This window comes from Lithobates pipiens, unplaced genomic scaffold (assembly GCF_037356315.1).
Source record: "Lithobates pipiens isolate NorthernLeopardFrog02 unplaced genomic scaffold, aLitPip1_a1.2 Scaffold_18, whole genome shotgun sequence".
NCBI classification, from domain to species: Eukaryota; Metazoa; Chordata; class Amphibia; order Anura; family Ranidae; genus Lithobates; species Lithobates pipiens.
This window is the reverse complement of record NW_027507758.1, coordinates 55,405,249-55,417,560: the sequence shown is the minus strand read 5'-3', so window position 1 is coordinate 55,417,560 and position 12,312 is coordinate 55,405,249. Positions and strand designations below refer to the sequence as shown.

Sequence of the window (12,312 nt, the reverse complement as noted above, 5' to 3'; positions counted from 1 at the left end):
CCGGGTACTCCGGTTTCCTCCCACACTCCAAGGACATGCTGGTAGGTTAATTAGACCTTGTCTAAAAAAAAAAAAAAAATTGGCCTTAGTGTGTATGTCAATGTTGTATGTGTTTGTAAGCGTGTCAGGACCTTATGGGGTAAAGGAAAACGCAAAGCCGCAGATGGACTCTGGTGGCAAGAAAGCGCCCTGAGGCGATTCAGTTCGCATAGGTAGCGCTATACAAGTCACTCATTCATTCATTCAAGCTGATTGAAGAATTGGCTCTGATGAGGACATCCCTGGATGCATGGACAGGCAAGTGTCCTTTATATTAAGTTTACATTTTTTTGGGTGGAACCCAGAGTTCCTCTTTAACATCTCCTTTTCTCTGCTGTTTTTACCGCCCCACCACAGATCTTCACTGTCCTGACCATGTCTGCATATTACAGCCTGATATAAACCTGTGGGACTGTGTCCAATTATCTCTGGCCTCAGGACACAGACATCTATATGGGGCTGTAATGTACAGGTGCAACCATGACCGACTGGCCATCGGATCAAAGTAAGTGTACTTCATTTTCCCTTTGCCCCCAACCTAACTCTCCCTGGGTTGGGTTGGGTCAGGGGAAGGGAGCAAAATAGGTAGAATAGGCTCTTGTGTTAAAGCACGTTCATATGTATAAATAAATACCATTTCTATTGTCGCAGCTCACGCGTTTTTTCTTTCATTGTCAGTGCGGCTCAGAACAAAGATCCTATTCTCTTCTGCCTTAGTAGTGCGGAATCCGCGGAGTCGTTAATTTATAGAAATCACAGCTGCTAACCGTTGACATATTTGTAAACTGGGTGCTGGAAAATGATGGTTTGATAAGGTCACATCCTAGTCGTTGTAGTGCTTTCTTTCCAAAACTTGACTCCCCAAGCATGTTCCGAGACGCTCGGCGGTGGTTAATCCTGGAAGGAGCAGATGGCTGATTTGTTGTTCTGTGAATCCATTTACTGTAGATGTATTGCTTTCAGTAATCTTCCTTCTCTAACCCCAAAAATGTATAAATATATATATATATATATATATATATATATATATATATATATATATATGATAGAAAAACTGATTCACCATGAAAGTCGGGGGGAAAAAAAAAAAAATCTGTAGTTACTGATTTCTATAGTGGAGTTGTTTTTTTATGGCACAACTGAAGGGTTGTTTTTTTTTTTTTTTTTTTTTTTGTGTTCCTAAACCCAGGACCCTGCATTCACTATATCTGGTTTCCCACAGTACACACAACATAGAAATCTAAATATTTTAGTAAATAGAAACTGCTAAATACATGTTTTTCATCAACAGTATATAGCAGTCTTTTGACTTCTATCAGTGTTCGGTTAAAGCTTGTATGAGAAGTTTTCATTCTCATCTGACTATCCTATGAGGCTGCAGGACCCCTGACCCTCTGTCTAGACTGTGCTGATTTATCCTGTGCTGATCACATGCACCCTCACAAGAAAAAAAACTAGCAATACACACCAAACTGAGCATGTGCAGAGTGCCCCAAGGCTCTTTATCAGGAGATGGATTGGGGACAGTGGAAGGGGAGTTTCAGATAAGACAGCATCAAACAGCCTTTTTACACAATGCAGAGTATTAACCCCTTAGGTTCCACAGGAGTATAGTATAACAAGCATGCTTTACTGCACATACAGACTGATTTTACTGTTGTGGGCTTACTAACACACTAATGCCATTTTTTTCTTTATTGCATTTTAATGTAAAATGAGATTGACTGACTGTCTTTTTTACCCCTGAGCTCATATTTAAGAGGTCCTGTCATGCTCCATTTTACAAGGGATTTTACATTCCTTGTATTAGGAATAAAAGTGACACCATTTTTTTTTGGTGTAAAAATAAAAGGTAAAATAAATAAAAAATAAAGATTTAAACGCGCCCTGTCCCGCCAAGCTCACGTGCAGCAGCAAACACATACTTGAGCAGCGCCCGCATATGAAAACTGTTCAAACCACACATGTGAGGTATCGCCGCGATTGGTAGAGCGAGAGCAATAATTCTAGCCCTAGACCTCCTATGTATCGTAAACAATGTAACCTGTAGAATTTTTTTAAATGTCGCCTATGGAGATTTTTAAGGGTCGCCATTCCACGAGCAAGCAAAATTTTTAAGCGAGACATGTTGGGTAAGAATTTACTTGGCGTAATATTATTATCTTTCACAATATATAAAAAAAAAAAAAAGGCTGACTTTACGGTTTTATTTTTTAATTAAAAAAAAGTGTGTTTTTTTTAAAGTGCGCTTGTAAGACCGCTGCGCAAATACGGTGTGACAAAGTATTGCAACGACTGCCATTTTATTCTCTAGGGTGTTAGAAAAAAAATGTATAATGTTTGGGGGTTCCAAGTAATTTTCTAGCCAAAAAAAAGTTTTTAACTTGTAAATGCATCTAAAAAAATAGGCTCAGTCCTTAAATGGTTACCTTTAGAACCCTCCATCTTGACAGAAATTCCAGCACTTCTATTACTGACCTCCCCTTCCCTCCCATCCCCTCTAATTGCCTGTCAGAGTTCTCACTGGTGTAACCTCAGCTCCTTGCCTCTACCTCCTGTGTAGATTCTCCATTTTGAATATAGGAGAAAGACTGCTATAGATAAACAGGTACAACTCATGTAGGAGGATTTGTTTCATCTCAGAGTATTACTTGAGACCAGTCACTTCATTGGGTATATGTAAGGGTTACTGCTACTTAAAGTAGTGAAGTCAGAGGGTCTGCATACCAGCCAGTAAACTAGCATTTTCAGGCACAGAGCAACAGTTACGGCCTCCGTGTTTCTTTCATGATGGGGTCAGTTTAGGGCCAGTTCACACCAGTGCACGTTTCTCGCACTACAATTGCCTAATTTAATGACTCCAACAAATGCATTTTCCTGCAGCGGATCGCATGGTACAGAAATACAATGCAATCCGCTTGCAGTGAGTCTCCGTGCATGCGCTACTTTTATCTGCGATTTTTTTTCCCATCACTTTGAAAATGAATGGACTAAAATGACACCACACAAGAACGCACATTGTAATCCTGTGCGATTCCCGGTGTGTACTGGATTTTGAAGTGTATAAGGCTTTATCTCTGGGATAAATGAAATGGTGGAATAATTTGCCTTTTAACATTTGATAGAAAGCTGCTGCCTAATGTGAGATGTTATTTTATTTGGGCCTTTTCTCCATTAGACTGTCATGGACATGATTATGAAAAAGTCATCCTGTTAAACTGTACCAGAAGTGCTTAAAGGCGTGACGCTGGAAGGACCAGAACCGTGGACACATTGTGTCCGGCAAGGAGATTCATTGGGATAAGTGAGGTGGAGGAGGACGAGGTGTGAAATGATAAAACACACAATGACTGTTTACAGTTCCAGATGCGTCTTGTGTACATTGCAGCCTGTGACAAGGCGTTCCGCCTTCCTAATATTTGTCATTGTGCTCGTTCTGTTTTCTTTTCTTATTTTAGTGGCTATTTTGTTACTAAGCTGAGAATACAAGCTATATTTGGATTAAAAAAATAATTCAAATAAACGTGCCTAGAATTTTACCAAAGACTTTTAACTGCCTGTGAACCACAGCTTCAGGGACTGCCCTGTTCTGTCTAGTCTGATACATTGGTCATCAGAGTCCTGAGATGGCCCGTGTCACTGGACCCGACTTCTCTGGTTGTAGGTGAAATGCTTGTGTGCTCTTGATTGTGTAACCAATAGCTTTTTAGTATTGCAATCCTCAGTGCTGTCATGAAGGTGTATAGTGATGCAGAAGAACTGCAGCAGGTGAATTCAGTTTGTTGGCCAAGATTTATTGTTGGCGGGCAAGGCTACCTCAGTTATGGTCTTTCCCATATATCAGGGGCCAGCGGTAGTGTAAATCTTCCTGGCATCAGTGGGAGTAAACATCACCACATTTGGGATTAGGGGGAGGAATAGAGCCCCATCATTAGGGGCAGGGCCACGATCTCTCACAATGATACTAAGAGCCTACTCTCTAATACGGAGGGGCAGGTGGAGCAAAAGGTAATAACTGGAAGAGATGAGCTGATGGGAGAAATGAGATTCAGTTGTTTAATAAAAAAATAATTATATATAGAGATAGAGATAGAGATATCTATCTCTGTAGGTTAAAGTCAAATATTGGCCTATACAACTACCACTTTAAAATGGAACTTCAGTCATTATTTTTTCATCTTTGCATCTATTAAATCCTCTGCCCTTGTTTTAACTTTGGATAGTAAAACTTTTTTTTTCTACCAGTAAATACCTTATACAGCCCACTTCCTGTTGTCTGATAATAAAGTTGCATAAGTCATAAAAGGCGCAATGAGAGCTGCAGAGCTGGAGGTGTGCCTCTGTAAATGCAGGAAGTGAACAGGCAGCAGCTTCAGCTGCCCACACTTAAAAATGGATGCAGCCAGACTCGGTGGAGGGAGATTTCTGCAGCATATTTGACAAGTACAGAATCACAGTATATATAAAACCAATATGCAAAGTGGTTGGAGGGAAGCTTCAGAGTGGCAAATATATTTTTTTTAATTTTTTTTTTATTACAGATTTAAGATTATAAGAGTTCCTCTTTAAGTCTGACACAGCAGGGGGCATTCTGATCTCTGTAGAGAGACCACTGCTTCCACAGAGAGGGTTTAATTCTGCAGCATAATGGCAGGGGACAGGCCTTTCTACTTGACCAACTGTAAGGCTTCAGGCACACTTTTTTTTTTTTTTTTTATTATTCTTGTAAATGCTGTTTCTCGTGACAGGAGAAAATCTGCATTAAAACTCCCCCTAACTGCAGAGTTTAGCAGCATTTGGTGTTGAACCACTTGCCGTCTGCACTATAGCCAAAGATGGCTGCAGCGTGGACTTAATTTGCTAGGAGGGCATCCACGAACGTCCTCTCTTGCTTGAGCGGCCTGTGTGCCCCCTGCAGGGCGCGTGCGGCGCGCTCTGATCAGTGAGTCTTAGACTCTGCTGATCAGAGTAAGGGGGTCGATCCCAATCACGTGATGTAAACTGAGCCGGTAATCGGCTATTTTTCCTTCTTGCGCTGATAGTGTGAGGAGGGGAAAAAAAGCCATTCACTGGTGGCTGCGAGAGAGACATCAGTCCCGATTGTGGAGATTCGCCAGTAGAGGTCGACCGATATGGGTTTTTCTCTGGCCGATGCCAATATTTAGAAATCATAGCGGCCGATAGCCGATATATGATGCCGATTTTTTTTTTGGGCCGATATGTTAGGCCGATTTTATTTTATTTATTTATTTTTTTCCTTTTCTATATATTTTTTTTTTTTTTAATCCCCCTTGATCTAACACACCTTTCCCACTGGGGCGTTTTTCAGGCGCTTTTGGGCAAAAAATAGCGCCTGTAAAGTGCCTGCAAAACGGCTCCCCTGCAGTCTGTGTGAAAGACAGAGTGCTTTCACACTGAGGCGATGCGCTGGCAGGATCTTAAAAAAAAAAGTCCTGCAAGCAGCACGTTTGGAGTGGTGTATACCGCTCCTCCACCACTCCTGCCCATTGATATGAATGGGCACCACTGCCGAAGCGCATGCAATGCGATTTGGCAGCAGTGCTTCATGGGCGCATTTAACCTCTTCCTTGGCCGCTAGCTGGGTTATATGTGCCCCACTAGCAGCCAAATAGCACCGCTAAAATGATGGTAAAGAGCCGCTAAAACTTGCGTTTTACCATCAACGCCTGCCCGCTCCAGTGTGAAAGCAGCCTTCATAAGTGATACAGAAAATGTCTTACATTTAAACATTTATTAAACAAAACAAACCTCCAATCAGTTTACTTGTATGTCTGATTTAGATAAAAAAAACAAAAAAAAAACAAAAAAAAGTATATATTAAATAAAAACAGGTAGTCAAAACTTTTGGACGAAAAAAAAAAATGGGCTAACTTTACTGTTTTTATTTTATTTTTATTTTTTAAATAGTGTATTTTTTGCCCAAAAAAATGCATTTGAAAGACCTCTGTGCAAATGCCGTGTGACATAAAATATTGCAACAACCGCTATTTTATTCCCTAGGATCTCTGCTAAAAAAATATATATCATTTTTGGGGGGGTCTAAGTGATTTTCTGGCAGAAAATACAGGATTTTTACTTGTAAGCAACAAGTGTCAGAAAAGATTTAGTCTTTAAATGGTTAAACTGAGAACTTCTACACACAGAGATGACTTCATTCATTGAAGTGTAAACATTGTATCTTTTTGTTCTTTTCTTGGCAGCCTGCCCAGAGAGGAGGAAGACGTTTCTATGGCAACTTACACTGACTTCTATTACAGAAGTCATTTCAAAGTCCCTGTAGTTCTAAATCGGCTTTTTATCAGCACAATCGGCCGATGCCGATTATTTAAAAAACTGCAAATATCGGCCGATATATCGGTCGACCTCTAGTCGCCAGCGCCAACTATCAGTGCCCACAGTGCTGCCTATAAATCACCAATCGGTGCATCATCACCAGTGCTTCCTACCAATACCACCTACCAGTGCCCATCAGTGTTGCCTTATCTGTGCCCATCAGTGCAGCCCCCTTTTTCTCTGCAAATATCAATGAAGGAGAAAAGTTGCCCATTTTGCAAAAATTTTTAATATATATAAAAACCCAAGTGGTGATTGGATACCACCAAAAGAAAGCTCAGTTTGTGTGAAAAAAATAACATTTTGATTTGGGTACAGTGTTGTATGACTGCGCAATTGTCATTCAAAGTGCATCAGCGGTGAAAATTGGTCTGGGCAGGAGGGGGGTTTAAGTGCCCAGTAAGCAAGAGGTTAAGAGTTTATTTTATTGGCCAGAATTTTAATTTTATTCTGGCCATTAAAATGGAATAATCTCTGAAGTGCTAAACGCACCTTGCTCGGTTGGCTGTGAGGACACCTAGGTTTCTACAAGAACCCTGTGGATCAGAATAATGCATGCGCTAGAAGTCATCTGGTATGAGAGAAATGTGACTTATGAACTGTCTTTTTTTTAAAACAGCCGGCCATATTGTTGATGTTGGCTCATTTGGTGACTTGCCCTATCCTAGATTCAGGATAGCGGCTCATTCATTGGATGCAGAGAGAAACGAGTGATCTGAGGAGGTATTCCGGAATGCATAAATAACGCAGTATATAACCTCCAATTGCTCAGGGTTTGTTTTGACATCCAGTTAAATTCCTGCTGCCAGCTGGTCTTAAAAATCAGATACCAAACAGAGAACACATGTTGCATTCATCAGACATTAAAGTGCACCCCGCTCTGCTCGGAGAAGCAGGAAGCTTAACAATGTTTCAGGCAAATATGAAAATTTGCCATTTAAATAACACTTGTTATAAGAAAAATTCTGGGGGAGATCATTGCTGACCACAGGAGTTGCCAACGCTGAGGCTGTCTGGGCAGATAGCTTTTATTTAAATACAGCATATTGCTCAGCCACAAAATATAAATCCACTTTTTGTGCACCAAATGCAGTTTTAAAACCCAGATATTACATTGTAAAAATATCAGTGACATCACTGTGCTGTACATAGTCTGTTCCTATTAAAGTTGTGGGAAGGATCCAGAAGGCCCCACCTACTACAGGCTGCATGCAGAAAACTACCGGAGGGGGTGGAGTCAAGACAGTCACCCTGCACAAAATTATTATTTTTTTCTTAACCGCTTCCCGACCAACCACCACAGTTATACTTGCGGCAGGTTGGCTCCCCTGCGAGAGCCGTCGTAGCTATACGTCGGCTCGCAGGGTCAGGATAGCAGGCGCACATGCTTGCCCGCTGCAAAGTGGGGGTGCTGATGCTCGTGACCGACGGTCCCGAGTGATCAGCAGGAGAGACATAACGGGGGCGTGTGCGTGCGTGCGTGTGCGTGCGTGCGTGTAAACACACACTTCCCTGTTCTGTTCAGACAGAAGTGACAGAATGTGTCTTCCTGTTAGCTAGAAACCGCAATCCATCACTTCCTCTAGTCGGTCCCCTCCCCCTTCAGTTAGAATCGCCTCCCAAAGAGCACAGTTAACCCCCTTGATCGCCCCCTAGTGCCAGTGACATTTTTATAGCAATGATCGCTGTATTCATACCAATGGTCCCAAAAATGTGTCAAAATTGTTTGCCATAATATCGCAGTCACAATAAAAATTGCAGATGTCCGCCATTACTAGTAAAAAAAAAAGCTATAAATCTACCCCCTATTTTGTAGACACCATAACTTTTGTGAAAAACAATCAATATATGCTTATTAGGATTTTTTTATTTGTTTTTTACCAAAAATATGTAAAAATACATATCGGCCTAAACAGAGAAAAAAAAATAGCTTTTTTTTTTTTTTTTTTTTTAAATGGATATCTATTATAGCAAAAAGTACAAAATATTGTGTGTTTTTTTTTCTTTTTTTTTTCCTGCTCTGAATTGGGCTTTAACTCTAAGGACAAGAAAAGTTTGGGGACACACGCACCCACACATGTCTGGTAGTCGCTGTGTCCATGCAGCAGCTGTTTAACATAAATGGGATTGCCTGCCTGCGGATGCACAACACCTGTGCATCCTGTGTGGGGCAATCATAGCCCTTCATATAGGTGTCGGCTTTAGTATGCCCACGTGAACAAGGCCCCATACCCTTCTGCTCCTGAAGGCTTTCTAAGCTAAGCAACTGGCCCCATGCAGCCTCTTCTCTAAGGTGTTCAAACTAACATACAATGCAGGGATTGCCTAAACTGTAACGCTAGGCAGAGAGTTGGGAATTGGCTGCTGGAGGAGGGATAAGGTCAGAGCCCCCTTTACAGGTTGAGCATTTAACCCTTGCAGTGCGGGGGATTTTCTTTTCCTCGGAATTCAGCTTCAAGAACTTTCTGAATCAATGGCCTGCAAAGAGTATAATCCCAGAAATTCTGATTTCACTGGCAGCAATAAATGTCCTGGTTTGGTTATTCCAAAGTGAGTTAAAGGCTGCCAGTCTAATATAGTATCTCCAGAAAGAGATAAATAATGATGGCTTGCATGATTCATGATAGGTGTTCTTTAAATAGAGACAGGCGGCCTGCTTAATGCCTCTGATTTTCACCTTTTGACCTTCTCTTCAAATCCCTCTGCTTACTGGTGACTGAATTACCTGAAATCTACTTGTGCCCCGCTATTGTGCAGGCTCTACAGTCACAAGTTCTCCTTTCTGCAAAAAGTAGGGCTGGCATGTAGCTTAGTTGTGACCAATTAAAGCAGAACTCCAGGGAGAATGAACCCTTGCTGTAGTCCCCCCTCCACATGGTAAGGGTTAAATGCTAAACTTTTGTTCTTTGCTCCCCTGACAGCTGCCCCTCTTCTCTGCTCTCCAACACTGTGGGATGTGGGCGGGTCCTCAATAGTCATTGGTCTTGTATTGTATGGGAGTATGCCAAAGAGGCAGTGACCAACCTAAAAGCAGCTTTGGGGACGGGGGGAAGCATGTGAAGTGAGTAGTAAGGTATGTATTTCTGTAAGCAATTAAACCCAGATTGCGTGTGCCAAATCTTCACAGCCTTATAATTTGTATAATAACAAGCAAAATATGTAGTCATGGATTTTCTGTGGATATATCTATTTCCATCCATCGATAGAACAGAGTATTTATACAAATGATTTTATTGACTTCCATTAAAGACATTTACAAAACATTTAAAATACTCTCTCCGCTTAGAGGTTGACAACATGTATAGATTCCAAACCTAAGTCACGTGTAGACGACGCGTTTCAGGAATCCTTCAGGAGCACAAGTGAGAAGCAATACATTGGAACCCACACTTGGTCTTTGTAGAAAGGCACCAAATTGTATAATTAAAGCAGAGTTCTGGCAAAAATAATTTTTTTGGGATCCTAGTATTATTGCCACTGTAATTAAAAAAAATAATATACAGTGAGCTAGATAATAGATATATATTTGAAATGTATAAATTCCTTACTGTAATATAATAGTCTTTGGTTTGTGGGTATGTGAAGCCCACATCAATATCGCTTCCTGGATATCACGGGCGCCGAGGGAAATGACGCCAGGGGTCTTGGAGAGGAAGAGACAGATTAGGAGGGACCCCCTAGCACAGACCTGAAAAGGGGAATAAAAAAATATTATTTTTTTTACAAAGGTTGTTCTTTTATATTTAATGCAGCTGAATACTGTAAAAAAACAAAAAAAAAAAAATGTATGACTGGAACTCCGCTTTACAAAGACCAAGTGTGGTTTCCAATGTATTGGTTCTCGTACATGTGTATCCGGAAGGATTCCTAAAACGTGTTGTCTACATGTGAGTTATGTTTGCAATTTATACATGTTGTGAAACTCTAAGTGAAGAGTGTTTTCATGTCTGGTAAATGTTTTTTAATGGAATTCTATCAGGTGTTTGTATTTTTATTTTTTAATACTCAGTTGTTCCATGTACTATGGCCTCAGAAAATCCTACAAAAAAAAAAAACTTCACATTTTTACTTTTTGGAATTAAGGGAAGTATTTCTGCTTTTTCCTTTCCTCCTTTCCTCCTAGACCTAATGATCATTTAACCCTTGTAGTGCAAAGGGGAGCCCACTGCAAAGAGGTTTTAAATCTGGAGTTTCGCTTTTCAAGTGATTGTAAATCCAGTGAAGTGACTGGCCTCAGGTGATGCGCGGAGATGAAACAATTCCTCCTACAGAAGTTCATGGTGCAGAATTTTAGGTTTCCCAAAAAAAAGGGAGCGGAGAGCTGAAATTTCACTCTACAACCACTTTAATGTAGTGAGCTCTGCAAACTCTTACATATACCCAGTAAAGTGACTGGCCTCAGGTGATATACAGAGATTAAACAAATCCCCCTACATAAGTTGTACCTGTTTATCTGCAGCTGCCTTTCTCCTACATTCAGGCTGGGTTCACACTGCTGCAGCTACGAGAACTGGATGTGATTCGCACCGCACTGCAGTGCAAATCACATCCGATCTCTGTGCGATGCGAGTTCAGCCATACAGATAGTATGGCTGAATTCGCATCGCACCCGTCCCAAACTCGCACAGGACCCTTTTTTTGGTCCGCAGCAGAATCTGATCGCATGGGTGTTCATACCATGCGATCAGATTCCTGTCCGAGTTTGCAGATCGCACTGCGATATGCGAACTGATCTGGGGGTGTCATTAACGTTTCACTGACACTCCCAGCAGTTTGCATAGGGCGGTGTGAACTGCCGCCGGGAGGCATGCGATGTGGGAACCCGTCGTGGATTCGCAGCGTTCCCACATCGCTGAAGTGTGAACCCAGCCTCAAAGTGCAGAATCTACACAGGATCTCTCCGCTCTGAAAAGCGCAGGACGGGGAGCTGAAGTTACTCTGACAGCTGATTGGAGGGAAGGAACCTTCACGCAGGAACAGTGCTGAGGTTGTCAGTCGCAGGCTATGTGGTAGAGCTCCCTCACGGTTACCATTTTTCTCTTGGTTTTAGGGAAACTTGTCAGTAATGACGTATGCAGATAGAAGTGGAAGGAAGCAGCAGATGTAAGTGACAATTGGTGCTCTTGAGACAAGTACACACTATAGAGCAGGGATATGCAATTAGTGGACCTCCAGCTGTTGCAGAACTACAAATCCCATGAGGCATAGCAAGACTCTGACAGCCAAAAGCATCACACCCAGAGGCAGAGGCATGATGGGACTTGTAGTTTTGCAACAGCTGGAGGTCCGATAATTGCATATCACTGCTATAGAAAGATATACTTTTGTTCATATTTCATGTCTGAGGTTTACAACCACTTTAATGGTCCAATCCTTGACTGGCAGAGGTGTGTGTATCACAAGTATAGCTCGCCAAAATTGGTCAGCTTGGCAATAAAACTTGCCCAGAGTTACTTTATCTGAACTTTTTTGTTATATGAAAAACATGGGCATTAGAAAATAAAAATAGTATAAAAACGGCAACTGTTATATTTATTACACAGTAATGAAAGGGCATCACTTCATGCAGTTTTCAAGAACCCAAGGTAGGTCTGGAGGCTACATGATGGTGATGCCACACATTTTTGTGGGCTTCCCAGAGGCCAAGGAGTTAATCCTGTTAATATGTTGTATAGTCTTGCTGCTCATGTAATGTTATTGGTTCCTTGCAACATGTATACCTTCCTACAGAGCATAGTGCTGAGTCAGTGGAAAGCAGGAATAAACATAGCCTGTGGTACAGTAATAATGGCAGCCGTCCATGTAATAAATTATGTGCATGGACAGAGACAAATGTACGCTAGTCTTGAATTCCCAGAATACAAGCTGTTATTCACCGTATAGATTGAGGGAAGGACAAGGATGGCAGACGGGGGGAGT

General features: G+C 41.5%; 1 protein-coding gene across 1 annotated transcript in view; it reads left to right on the top strand.

Moving 5' to 3' along the window:
• LOC143987136 (echinoderm microtubule-associated protein-like 4) overlaps positions 1-12,312 on the top strand; it is a 171,880-nt gene that overhangs the window by 41,757 nt on the left and 117,811 nt on the right. The window lies entirely within an intron of this gene.